Source organism: Harpia harpyja, chromosome 3, assembly GCF_026419915.1.
Source record: "Harpia harpyja isolate bHarHar1 chromosome 3, bHarHar1 primary haplotype, whole genome shotgun sequence".
Taxonomy (NCBI): domain Eukaryota; kingdom Metazoa; phylum Chordata; class Aves; order Accipitriformes; family Accipitridae; genus Harpia; species Harpia harpyja.
Window position 1 is genome coordinate 7,747,544 of NC_068942.1, and position 14,349 is coordinate 7,761,892.

Genomic DNA, 14,349 nt, shown 5'->3' on the forward strand with positions numbered 1-14,349 from the left:
AACTGTATTCTCCAATTTTTGCAGCATGCTCATTTTCACGGGCTAGCAAATGATTTTCTCTTCTTCCCTTAAAAAAAAAAAGAAAAAAAAGAAAAGGCTGTTGTAAGACTAAGGGTAATCCCCAGTGGGCTTGACATTTTTCCAGAAAAAATTAAGAGCAGAATTCATCAAACATTAATGTTAAGAAGTCAGAAATTCTGGAATGTTTGTCCAAAGTCCCAAGACCCTGAGCAAACACTGTCATCCTGCTGGGCTCCAGCCGAAAATCAGAGCCAAAATAAACAGAGGCAGAAACTCCATCTGACTGATCCTGTGGAAACAGCTGTAACCACTTAGGTGGAAAACCACCTCAAATTCTTCTCCCAGAAAACACTGATGACATGGGAGATGGCGAGCAGGAAAGCCCTGTCAGGGTCTCTCTTCAGCTGTGGTCAGGAAAATATTTTCTTTCTCCACAACTCTAAATAGAAGGGTTCAACCCTGGTCACAATAAAATGCAACCACATAAAAGTTAAACGCCTTCCTTTTCTTGTCCTTTTCTCTTGTGTATTTCTTAATGTTTGATCTTAAGATCCTTTCCACAAAGGACCTATCTGCAAGAAAAGCTCTTCTTCCATAGGAAACCTGTGCTTGTATCCAAAAGTGTAATATGATGAGGCTCCAGTGTTTGTGTTGAGATTGTGATTTACAAAGTGGTCTGAAACATACTCACTTCTTGATTTGCTGAAACGAAGCCAGCATTCAGACTAAACACCTTCTGCTCAGCCTTTTTCTCATTATTCTCTTTAGAGGGCTTTTGTCAAGTGCTATTTGGCAGAAAAATAGGAAGCATGTTGGAAGAAATAGCAAACATAAACAAAGCTGAAAGAGAAAGAACTCCAACTTGGGTTGTCCAAGCTGCACATGTCTTCCCTAAGGAATCTGACAGGTATAGGAAACAGAGAGGATGAGATGGGAATCATTGGGGGGCTAACAAGAAAAGAAAACTGGATAGCTGCCTTTGTGCTTCCTCTATATGTAAAATAATGCTTGAGTGTACTGGATCTTTAAGGTGAAATAGAGAGTGCTGCAGGAACACAGTCTGCTTTCACATTTTATTCATTGCCAAGGGCAATAATTCTGGATTCCCTATTTTTATAGGAAGGCAGTGTTCATTTTCCTGAAATTTCCACCCTGGTCCAGGAATTATATTTAGTCTTAGCCCATCGACAAGCTTAGCACAAATACATACCTGGTAACACTTTAAGATGTTGCTAACATGGAAAAATCATTACCATTTCTTGTCCTCTCTGTCTTCCCACATTCATCAAGACTGTGACCTACCTGCTTAACTGCAATTCCTTTCAGCTGTTTTTCCTGTACTTCAGTTAAGAGCATCTTATTTTCATTCTTTCTGTTACAAGTCAATGTAAAACCGTGGCATTGGTTTTCCTGCCAAGCCATATATTCAGGGAAGAGTTTTCATGCAAGAAGTAGGAAACTGAAGGAACTTATTTGTTTTGATCAGTTTAGGATGGATCTGCTAAAGCAACTTCATTTATTTCAAAGATTAAACGTTGCAAAACAAATGTTAAGGGCAAGTGAATTTTTTTCCTGCTTGAGCATTTCCACAGATGAATGAAAAAGGCAACAATCATTCCTGCCTGGATAGCACAGCTTAAGAAATGCTAGCACCATAAAAACATTGTGAGTATTTGTGAAGGCACAGCTATACTGCATACGAGTCAAATGAGATTTGTAACATTTTACATGTGTAAGTCAGTGTTTATTCACATATTCTGTATACATACATACTCTGAATTTTAACTATGTGTTTTATAATATGTTAAAAATAAATGGCCTCTTACAAGCTTGTGCAAAATTAAGCAAGAGCTCTAACAGGCTTCAAACTTGTAACATTTCCTTATTTTTGACAAATCAGGCTACACAGCTTATTCCGTCATTATTACATAGCATATTCTGAACTACCGTCCTTTCACCCATGTGTTCCCCCTGCCTCCTCATCATTCTTCATGTTCACAGATCCTGATCCTTCTTGCAGTAGATCCCCATACAAAGTAGCTAGGGACTGTTTGTGTAACTACTTGAAGTTGCAATGGGCATATTTTTGTGTGTATCATTCAAAAAAGAGGCAATGATATGCAATACAGGTACCCCTCTCCCAATGCAGTAGAGATCCTTCAGGGATGTAGCTGTTTGAGATGTATGTACAGGGATACATTGCTTGAAATCCTCTTTGATTCTTTGCCAAAACTTAGATTTTGCTCCTTATAGAAGGTATAAACCAAAGAAATAGCCCATAGAATGAGGGCCAGTATAGGTATTTGCTACTTTACAAGCAACCCACTGCAAGACTTTTACGTGGGTACAGCATAACTAAATGGATTCAGGTTCCTGTGTTTTGCATATGTCACAGTTAGTACACGCAGGAGGTATGAGCTGAGGCAAAGCATGGTGGTCAGCAGAGAAACAACTCCTTATTTCCCAGATCTGAAATCATTTCAACTGGAAAGGAGTAAATAAGAGCAGAGACAGTGTGGCGGTGGAGACAGAAGGGTGGTGGTTTGGAGAAGGAATCCACAGAAACCCTACGACTGGCTGACTAATGCTACCTTGACTGCTGGTGCCAAGATGATGTAAGCTGAAACGACAGAAAGAAGATTCCATTATTATTATATGTATCCTTTTTCCACAGCTGCAGCTGGATGAGAGCCCAGAAGCCCAGAGAGGCCAACAAACCCCCTTCCTCAGAATAACAACATAGCAAGAACATCTGCTGTAGCTATGAAGGTCAGAAAAGTACGGTCTGCAGCGGGATGTACCACAGATGACACGTCTCTTTGGGCAGACAGGCCCCTGGACTCAAATCTGATAATGGCATATGATCTTGTGAGCCTTAGAGGAGGGGAGCAGGTGTGATCCCTCGGTTTCATAACAGCGAAGTTGTCTTCAGGCCGCCTCGGCAGGGCCGGGAAGAGTGTGATGGGGAATGACTCTCTGCTTCGAGCCCCCTCGTTGCTACTTGTTAAGATTCCCAGCAGATACAGTAGCAGATCGCAGCAGCCAGAGGACGAGCATAGCATCAATACAGAAATGCCTAGGACTCTCATGCGAGTCAGATTTGGGCAAAGTTGAGCAGCCAAGCTAGCTGCAGCAAATTCAGCAAGCAAGTAAGCAGAGAAAATAATGGAAGTTTTCTTTAGTGCTGTTTTTTTGGCACTCCAAGCAAGGCTGCATTCTGAAATGCTGGAGGGGAAAATCTAGCTGAAAGGCAACTCTCTCTGTTCACATTGTCATGGGTTGCAGCTTCCTCTGTGACCCCTCAGCTCTTCTTGCAGTCTGAAACCAGTTCTCCAAGGATCACGATCCAGTCTAAGTCAATCTGTTCTCTAATAGTTTCTTTGGCATTCATCACAGCATATGAACATGAAGAGCATCCGTCTAGAGATTAGTATGACTGGAGGAGCAGCTGTGCAGTTCCACTGCCTATATGCTTAATGACCTCCTGTGAGGGTTCATGGCTCAAAATGGTAAAGATTTTGGAGCGTGGGCTTTGAAAAGCCTTAAAAAGAGCTACTAGTGTTGGATAAATAGGGTCACTTAAATATCTGTTGTCATTTTCAGCAAAAAATTATCTCAATACTTGTGTCTTTTGAAATTGATTAAATTGACTAAATATAAAAATAGATTCCATTACACTGAATTGCACAAACCCTTTGCTGTTACACATTGTGATCAGATAGGAACATGAGGATTTCCAACAGAAAAGTTATGAGCCATGGTTAATTTCCATTGCCCCTGTGCAGAAAAGGGTTAATTCCCTTTCACCCTTTGCACTTGTCTAGTATTCTAAAAAGCGCTTCTATTACGTGCTATTGTTGATCAGTCCATCAACGTCTACCAGGACCCAGCACTCAGTACTGACTAATGTGGCTGCTTCAGGTGACAAGGTGATTGGTTATCTGATAAGAAGGTTTTGCCTCTCATGCTACATATCTGGCCCAGAGCAGTAATGGCTAAAAATGTTACCATTAATTAATACTGAGCCAGATGGTTGGTCTATATGATATAATTGGAGTTCTCAGGCCAGCTTGTAGTAGACTATTGCCCACATCATGAAAAATAAACAAATAAATCCATAAACACATGGTGACATCATCCTTGTTGGAAACCACAGTGGGGATGCCAAAGGCAAAATAACTGGGAGTGCTGAAATATTCTCTCATCACTGCATAGGAGGATGTAGACAGTCTGTGAAGTTAACATAAGGATGGTTATGCTTTTCTCTGAACAGAAGATGGATGGAGAAATATAAGCCTGTCAGCTCAATGCTGTTCGTCAGCATGAAATTTCTTATTAGAAGAAAACAACAAATTAATCTTTAATTTTTGAAAAGGCAAGAGCCTTTTGGTTTTGCCAAGCCATCTGCTCCAGTCCCCTGCTACAAGGACTGAGCTGGTAACACACAGCCCTGAGGGTGAGATCCTAATCATTAAAAACACAAGATGTGCCAGGAGCCTCTTCAAAAACCTGACTCTTGGTATTCTGTGTATTAACCTCCCCAAGCCGTCTAGAGATTTGTTGACTGGCTTCTGTGATCTACTCACCTCATATGAGTGGGCGTGATGCCATGGTAGCAGGTGGACTAAGGCATAGATTTACCAGAGGACATGTGGGTTTGTGGAAACTAAGAAGGACTGTCTTCCCATGCAGGAGTGTTGATTTATGCTTTATGAAAAATTTCCACATAGGATAAATTAGAAGGTATATCACCCCTACTCCAGCTTAAAGCTGGAGTGATTCACATCCACATCTCCAAAACACAGATTTTTATAATTTTTTTTCCTCCATATGAGTGTGATTTATAACAGAGCCTTTACTTTTTAATGTACATGAATGGTTTTTCTTCTGCTTTTTTTTTTGTTTTTTAAATCCAAAGAATTCATGAATTTTCACCTCATTATTCGTTTGTTTAGCATTAAAAGAAAGTATTAGGTTAAAAGGAGAAATGTTAGCTAGAAATAAGTCGACCATATCATATTAACCCCAAAATAATATTTAGTGGGGTTTATTCAGGGTAGAAAGCAGGGTTAGGTAGCAAAGTGCCTAAATTTGTTGAGAGAGAGAGAAGGGAGGGGGAAATCTAGTGCCCTTGAACTAAGTTCTTAAATTCAAAGGAGAAAAGCAGATCTTAGAGGAAGAGCCAGTACACTTAGTTTCTGAAGGCCTAGCTTACCAATTGGGAATGGTAGGCACCCATATGCATTTTGAAATATAGGGGACCTTATGGCCACCTATTAGATCAGGCCTGGCTTTTTTTTGAATAAAGAAGTAGCATTACCTCCTGCTGTTCTCCTAGTAACCTTCTAGTTATGTGGTTTACCCCAGGGCAGAAATCTGTCTATTAGCTATACTTAATCTCTGTGTGTGACTGTGTATGCGTGGAGGAGGGAAGACGAAGGTGTTATCTTACACATGTAATAGTACAGTGTATGAACCTCTGGATGATAGAAATGAAAGGAAGGGCTTCCCCCCACCCTTCCTGGTGAAGTTGGACCCATGAGCAGCCCATGACCCACGGAAGATTTGGGCTCCCACCTCTGCTCTCTACTGCAGTCACGCACTATCCTACGTGTGAACAGGGAAAGGAGTCAGAAACAGCTCTCCCCTCTGCTAGCTGAGTCCTCTAACTTGTAGGACAGACTGGTTTTCCTTCTTTTCTCATTTTCCTTCTGCATGCACAATTCCTGCGTTGCTGGCTGCAGGACAAGTGGGGAGACCGCTTGCCCTGCCAGGATCGCCCAGGGGCCGGTGGTCTGGCCGCTTTCCTGAGCCACCGGCTCACGGGCACTCGTGTGGGTGAAGCCCTAGTGTGTGATTCCACACTTCCTGGCCCAGTGCTCCTGACAGCATCTGGTTTTGTGAAAGGTTTCCCTCGCTAGTAGGTAGAAACCAGTTTCTGTGTGCTCCTTGGCATGAATGAGCACCTAAAGCTAATGACTCAGGAGGCTTTCTGCTGAAGAGAGGCAGTGTTTAAGGAGTTCAAGAACTTAGGGGGTTAGGAAATCTACAAAGGAGCAGGCCTGCATGGGTGTAAAGGGGTACCTGGACTGAATCCTTGTCCTCTGCTCGAGATCTTAGCACACAAACCTTCAAACAGCTTTTTTTGCATAGCTGGGTGGATAACTGTCATCCTTCCTCTTCCCAGGGGAGCTGTGATCTCACCTGCCTATACTTTGAGCTGACTTGTCCTTGAACAAAAGTGCTTGAAGTTCACCTGGGATGTAAAGCTGTGATGTGGTGGCATGTTTACATGTAGGTCATTTGAAAGTATGGTATTTCAGCAATGAAGAAGAAGGGATACTAGAACACAGACAGTCAGCTTCACGTTTCCCACCCATTACAGGATGGCTTCACTTGCCCAAGCCAGAGGTGCTTGTGGCACCACTCTAGGTCTCTGAAATGAATGCACATGGCAACAGAGGTTCACTGATATCACAGAAACTCTGCTGATATGTGACCTAATAATGTCCAAGGCAATACCATGAGATTCTGGGTGGAAGCACAGTATTGAGGCATTACTGATTTGTTGTGTGATTAGACTCTTGTAGTAGCAGAAACTTTTTGCTAGAATTTGACACAACTAGGCTTTGCAGAGGTTCATGGAGAACAGAAGCCCGCTCCATGTTTTGCTGACTGGCTTTTCCTCTCAGGCACATTTCAGAAGATGCTGGGAGGTCATTTTTTTTCCTCAGTTGATGATGTCCTAAAGAGAACTGCTTCTAGCTATCATCCATTTCTCAGGTATTAAAGTATCTGGGAAAGAATTACAAAGTTCCACAGGCTTTAGTGCCAGTAAAAGGAAGCTGCCGTGTTATGTGAGAAACTGAAGGAGAACGGAAGGTATTGTTAAGTGGCAGAAGGTCAATGTCTGTCAAAACTGGTTCTCCAAGTGGTTAAGGAGTATTTTTCAAGGGGGAATGGTTCCATACAGTTAAAGAACATAAACAAGAAAACTTAAAAAATAGCAATTGTCTGTGCAACATCCTTAACATGTGCCTAAGTGTCAGAGGAAGCATATGAGATCTTGCAGCAGTAAGCCATTGAGTTCTGTTTTTTCCTATTTTTTTCCATACAGCATCAGTAGCATTTTAACAGGTCTTTTGAATTGTTGTCTAAAACATCTTTTGTCTAAAAACACCTGCATCATAGGAGCATTCATTCTTCACACTTACAAGAATGTTTTATTTTTATATAAATTACCACAGATGTGTACACATTTGTATCCTAAAATCTATGTATTTATGACAGAGTTGAAAACAGCTGCAAACTTGAATTTTAAAGAATACCGTTGTGGGCAAAAGCCCATTTCTTGCAAATTGTGTGTATTCATTGGCACTGTATCTCTAAATTTTACTGAACTGATATTTTCTCACATTGTATCCAGAGATGCGTTATTCCAGTCATGTATGTTAAACTAAGGTCCAAAAATAATTTTTGTTCCGGGATTATAAACCCTCTAAAACCAGTGTTTTAGAATGGAAATCATGACAGCCTTCATCTATAGCATCGCAAATGTGGTGCTGTAATGTCCCTATCATCTCTTCAAAAGGTATGTCGCATAAATATGTCAGAATACTTGTCATGTTGTGAACACTTGCAAGTAACAATTGGAGCAAATTTGATAAACATATTAGAGGGAAAAAAACATATGCCTGGAGATCCAAACAGCACAGAAAAGAAAGCAACCAATGGTAAGAATAAAATTACACATACATTCAGGTTGTCTATTTCTTTAATTTCATTTTCAGAAACTCCGGCTGAGTGAGCCTTGTCTAGTTGTGTGCAAATCCTTAGTTGCTCTCAGTGATTATTTTTATGAACAAAGGATAAAATAACATTTTTTCTCCCTCTACTTGCAAGTCTATAAATTATGTCCTAATTGTGGATATTGTTCTTGTGTAAACAGGAGGTTTTGTTAAGTAATTTGAACTCATGGTATAAAGGTCTTCCATAAATGCTGTTCTATGAGTATGTAGAGTCTCCCAAATGCAAAGACCCATGTGGATACCTAAGGGACCTTCAGGTAATCATCTCAAATGGCATTCATAGTTCCTATACTTCAGCAACTGCATTGAGACCCTGTGGCTGATTAAGGCTCGCTCAGTCAGGCAGCAAGGGATGGCCCAGGATACAGGAAGAGCCTGGGGATGAGGACCTTGACCCAGCAAGGCTCAAAACACTGACAATTTCCAAAGAGAGGCTCCAGAGTGACTTTTGCAAATGCTCTGAGCATCCCCATTCCTGCCAGTTTATACATCAGAGCTTCAGTCTGCTGAGCACAGCCTGCCCAGAGGAAAGCCCTGCTGTGGTCATGCAATGCATTTGGGAATGCGCGTGCCCCCCTCACATGTAATCAAAGTTCAGTAGGTGTCTCAATTAAAAACCTGCCCTAACCACTGAGCTCTCTGATAAAAGTCTGAAAGGTAAGGGGCTATTATGGGTGCATTTGAAGAAATATAGAAATAAAAGGAGGAGAAAGAACAGTACAGGTAGGGTTACAGAGGAACTGAAGAATATGAAGCAAAATTGTAGCCAAAATCCCAAATAGTTTTGCATAAGCATAACTAGCGTAGACCCTTATGGCTCCTCTGGCACTAATTAAAACCTCTTAGAAAAGGAAAATCTATTTACATGTTTTGCTGTACTGTCCAAGCTGACATGTAGCAGTTGGAAATTATTTTAAAAGCAATTTTTTGTTTCTTCTCAGGATGTATAAAGCAAGAAATACATGGAGAAATAGAGGTTGTGTTGTAAAATCCAATGAGTAAACTAAGAGATTTTTAATTTGGAGAGAGACCACCTGGGCTTTAAAAAGCCTTGTTAGCATCTTCCAAGTTCACTGCCCCTGCTGCTGACCCTGAGGGAAAAGAGATTTCAAAGATTGCCAGGTGACATAATTTGTGATGCTCACTCACTGGTATTTAAAAATATTTTAACAGATCCAATTACATGGAATAAAAGGATGCCATTACACAGAGCTTCCTACTTTTAAGACAGCAGAGTGCCAGAGTGTCTCAGCCCCATGCTTGGTATTATTGTGGATCATTAAAGGCAGGCTTTCCCTCCTCCCCTCCTCCCTCCCTGAACCCCCGATTTTGATGCAGAAGGTCACATACAGTGTGTATATGTGTGTTTATATCATATAAATTTTCTTAGCATCTCAACAATCTGTAGGAAAGAGCTTCCACAAAAGGAAAATACTCTGGGACCGGTGCTGTGAAACATGAAACTGCAATCTCGCTAGGAACATAGGAAGGCAATGAAAGTTTAGAAAAACTTTCAGTTTTTAATTCATGTTAAAGTCAGATGTTTCCAGACCAGAGACTGCTTTACTGCAGATCAGATTATACCACTGGCTTGCTCCCTTTTATTAATTTAAGCTGTCTCTGGCTGTGCTGAATGGAAAAGCCTCCCAGTCGCCAGTGGTTAGGAGTTAACAGGATGGCCGAGGAGAGCTCACATGCCTCAGCAGTTTTATTCAAAAATTCCATTTAAAAATGGAGAAGTTTTACAGGGCAATATAAACTCAGCTCTCTCTTACTTAAGACCCACATTTACCTCCATCTATACAGGTGCAGACTACCTCACCTGATTTTTTTTTCACACAAAAGTTTAGTTAAGACACTCTTATTTAAAAAAAATCATAAACCAGAAGGAAATTCATCCTTGATTCCATCTAGTTCATTTTGTCCTGTATCCTTTCCTGCTCTGCATGTTCTAGGTGCAGCACTAAGGACCTTACAAGGCCAAGAGGGAAGATATGAAGATTACTTCCTTGGTTCTTTTATGCTTTGATTTAGAGAAAACTGTTTTCTGAAATTCTGTACAGACATACATACCTACACACATATGCGCACACACGCACATGTATAAAAGAAATCTGTCTGGTGATTTTCTGAGATCGAAACTTCTTTTCCAAATCACTTGTTTCTCTTGCAATTTAATATCAAGCAGATTGAAATTGAGACTACTGTAATGGATCATAAATGATGGAGAGTGGATTATGCTATTATCTGCTGCATGCCACTCAAGACATTTAAGCGAAAGTATACATTTTTGAACAGGGGTGTTTTTACCACATAATCTCATATTTCTCTGGCCAGTTACTAGGGACAGTTTGTTATTTTTGAAAGGAAACCACTACTTTAATTACCTTTAATAACCTCTAGTTATAAAGAACTAGAGAAACAGATTCAAATAAATTTTTAGCGGTAAAGGAAAATTTTAATTTTTGATAAATGTTATGAAAGGGAAAGATGATAAAATAAATGGGTTTTATTTAAGTTTTTACTCAATTTCAGTTGCCTGGATTTACTTCTTAGGACATTTTTTGTACATAGAGAATAATTTTTCACAGGTTGTTTAATGAAAAAGCATGTGTAACAGTAGAATATAATAAATAGATGTAAGACAGCTGGAGTGAGTTTTAGTGTCCAAAACCAATGAGACTGAAGTTGCCTGGCAGTCCCAAACTTGCTGCTGATATTTCATAGTATCACATCCAGGTTTGTTTGGTAGTCCTAACAAAGCACGCACTGTAACATCATATGGTAAAAAGCATGCTATATAAAGACCTTGCAGTCTGAAAGGCAGAGATCAGGTATTTACTCTGATTTGTAATGGGACTTCTACGCAGAACCTCACAGCTGGGTCTAAGTTTTTCATGTTACCTTGGGGATTGGACTGGCCCTCACCAAATACAGCACATGAGTACAACATTCAGCATGAAAACAAGAGTGACACAAAATCAGACCTGGCATCCAGTCTAGGCTTTATCCTCTTCAACTGCTAATGGGTATCATTTGCCAAAAGCTGGACCAAAGTTTATTTGGCACAAGCTCAACAATGGCAATTGTTTATGCAAAACGCCAGGGCAGAAATTGGTCCTCAGTGCCTTAAATCCCTGTTTGCTTTCAGAATGATATAATTTTCCGTTCACAGATTGCACAATGATAAATTCATAACCTCAGTGCCATTATTTCATCCAAACAGAAGAGGTTTTGGAAGCAACTGAGGATAAAATCTAGGCCTGTGATGTCTGTGGTTATTTCAGATCCACTGGGTTTCAGATGTACACAGATTTCTTCTGAGGTTGTAGCACTGCCTATGAAAAAGAGGATGGATGGTTTTTACCACTTTTTTAGATACAGAAAAATGGAAAGAAATTTACATTCTCTGTCTTACTTTTTTACTGGTTTCCTCTTTTTCCGATAATTGTTCAAGGACAATGTATGGGACTAACCGGACTGAGCAAAAAAAAAGCTGCTAAAATACTGTAATATTATTGGCCAATTGTAAATACAGTACTCATAAAGTTAAATTAATTTCTTCTTGGCATTTTATCCTCCTATACCTCAGCTCATCCCAGTTAGGAACTGTGATTTATTTCATACTTTTCACAGAAAACATTTTGCAACTTTGGTAGAATTAATTACTATAAAGAGGTACAGGAATGTGACAGGGGAAAAGCATCTGGGTTTTGTGTCATCTGTAGTATCTACACAATTTATGCGTCTCATCACCTCCGTACTTTATTACCTGTGAGTGATGACATTAAAAGCTTTGTAACAAAGATATGTAATAGTCTAACCTTGATTTTCCTTACATAATATTGTACTAGTTGGGTAACTGATAGGAAGCCCTTTATCCTGCATTTTTTTCAGAGTGTAACAAGTTGAGATTTCTTTTTATTGGAAAGATTTTATTCAGTGAAACAGGGTCTGCCCCCAGTCCCTCTGTAAGAAAGCCTGTGAGGGTATGGAGCGGGTGGCTGTGGAGCTCACATTTCTCCCAGCGTTTCTGGGGACTTGACTTAGACAGCTAAACTGGCATCACCAAGAGGGGGTCCAAACCTGCTAACCACAGCTGTGAGCGTGAAACAACACCCACATTACAGGAGGACATAGTTAAGGAGTGGAAAAAAGACAAACGTTGTACCTATCTACAAGAAACAGGATCCAAGGAACTGTAGGATGATCAGCAACTCAGTCCCTAGGAAGATTATGAAGCAAATCCTCCCTGAAGTCATTTCCAGGCACATGAAGGACACATGCAGGTGGCGACTGGGAACACACAGCATGGATTTACCAAGGGCAAGTCATGCCTGACCAAGCTGGTGACATGAGTGGCTGTGTAGATAAGAGGAAAGCAGTGACATAAGAAAAATAAAAACCAAAAATCACTGTGAGGGTGTGTGCACTAAAACATGTTTCCCAGAGAGTTAGTGGAGTCACGTCTCTGGAGACAAAACTCAAATAGACATAACCATGGGCAACTTGCTCTAACTGGCCCTGCCTTGAGCATGGGGTTGATCTAGAGATATCCAGAGGTCTACATATTTCTGTGATTCTATGACAAAGTGAACCCCACGATCCCACAGAGCTTCTAGTGCATCAGAAAAATAATTGGGAGTCCCAGTTTTAAATATCAAAGGGTACCAGGATACAGTGTGCCAAGATGCTTAGCAAACTGTTCTGCACACCTCCTTCCTCGTTCACCTCCCCTCCTGTTACATGGCTTGAATGAACTCAGTGTTTTCCAGCGGTTCCACTGACAATGAGTAGAGAAGTCATTTTCTTTTTTCTACGTCTGGTTTTCCTGACAAGATGACTAGACAAATAGAATAATAATTAAAAAAAAAATATAAACCAGTTGCATTTAATTTTCTCTTGACTGACAATAGTCTTGGAATGCAGTCACTGACCTTCTGATAAGTGTCTTGGATGTATGGTCAGCAAATTAGAATAGCTGGGATAAGATGTGTTGATCTTGGATCTGAGCCTGATTTTGTATATTTTTATTTAATCAATTCATAACTAAATGTTGGAGGAATGAGGAAGCAATCTCCCCACCCATTTTCAGGCAGAATCAGCTGTAATGTCCTACTCTATGGTTTATTTTTTTTTATACTCCAAACTGTATAGACAATGAGATTTTTTAATTACTTATTTTATCTTACTGATAAATTTCCCTGTCTCTTTTCTTAGAGTTAATCAGGCATAGACAGTTGCTTCAAGAACTGCAATATTAAAATATAAATATAAACAACAAGAAACGCCTAACACGTCAAAACTCCTTGTATGAGACAGACAAATTATGAAAAAGACCCCTGTAAACACAATTATTTTATTACTTTTTAATAATTTTCTTTTTTTTTTTTACATTTTTTGCATGTTTAGACACTTATGAACACTTACCAAACAGCAAGGAAAACTTTCTCCAAGAAATAATAAATTTACCTAAACCCATCATTTCACTGTTACCATTTTTAAAATCCTTGATGACTTCAACCCAAATTTGCCAAGTCCTTTCAGCTGGGAAAAATGTGGACATTATTTTATTTGCCTTTTAGTCAATGCTGTGCCCTAATCTCATTCCATTTCCATCCTCTCCATGACAAGTCTGTTTAAAACCACCTTTCAGGGCTCCCAAGCAGTAACTTAAGTGTCAAGCTTAAGTCACTCTGTGGCGTGGGACTTTTAAGCTGTTTGTCACTACACTGTTCCAAAAGTGTCCTGGAATGCAGGTGTCCCACCTCCAGGTTCAATACTTATTCACTAAGCAGAAGAGTCATTCAGTCTTGTGCTTAACAACAACTGAAGGATTTCATATGAAACAACAGCTGTAATGGATGATCTCACAGTTTAATGAACAAGATACTGTCTTGGCAGCTGGGAGTTACAGACTTAAATTCCTTCAGGTACAGGTGGAACTGGGGTCTTTAGTCACTTCCCACAGCATGAGAGCCTAACACCTTTGTGAATCCAACCCTTCCATTCCTCTTCTTCCTTTACAATAAATTTAATGTTTAATTCCCCTAGAATACATTTACACAAACTGCATTTTCTAATTCTTAAAAACTCCACCTCTACAAAAGCTTCAATGTCAGAAATGTTTTAATCCTGTGCGATCTGATGCAACCAAAAAAACTTCTTTGCTAAACATAGTGACTCTTAAAAAGAGCCTTGGAAAACAGATGTGCTAATAGTCTCGAATGGAAAACACTATATACTCACCACCATCCATTCTTTAGCTTAGGATGGAAAATAAATGACACCAGTCTTCAGAAGTTCCTATTTAAAGATTCATTGTGCTTCTGGCAAATGTCAACAATCAGGATGGGAGAGAGGAAAAGTGTAGGTGATCATAAAGGGAGAATTTGGCTGGCAGTTTGTGTTTAGGATTTCCCCAGTGGGGGGAGGTAGAGAAGGTGAGATTTCACCTACTTTCTAGAAAGTCATTCTTTTAATTTGAAAAGTCCTCAAGATATGACAAGATCACTCACAC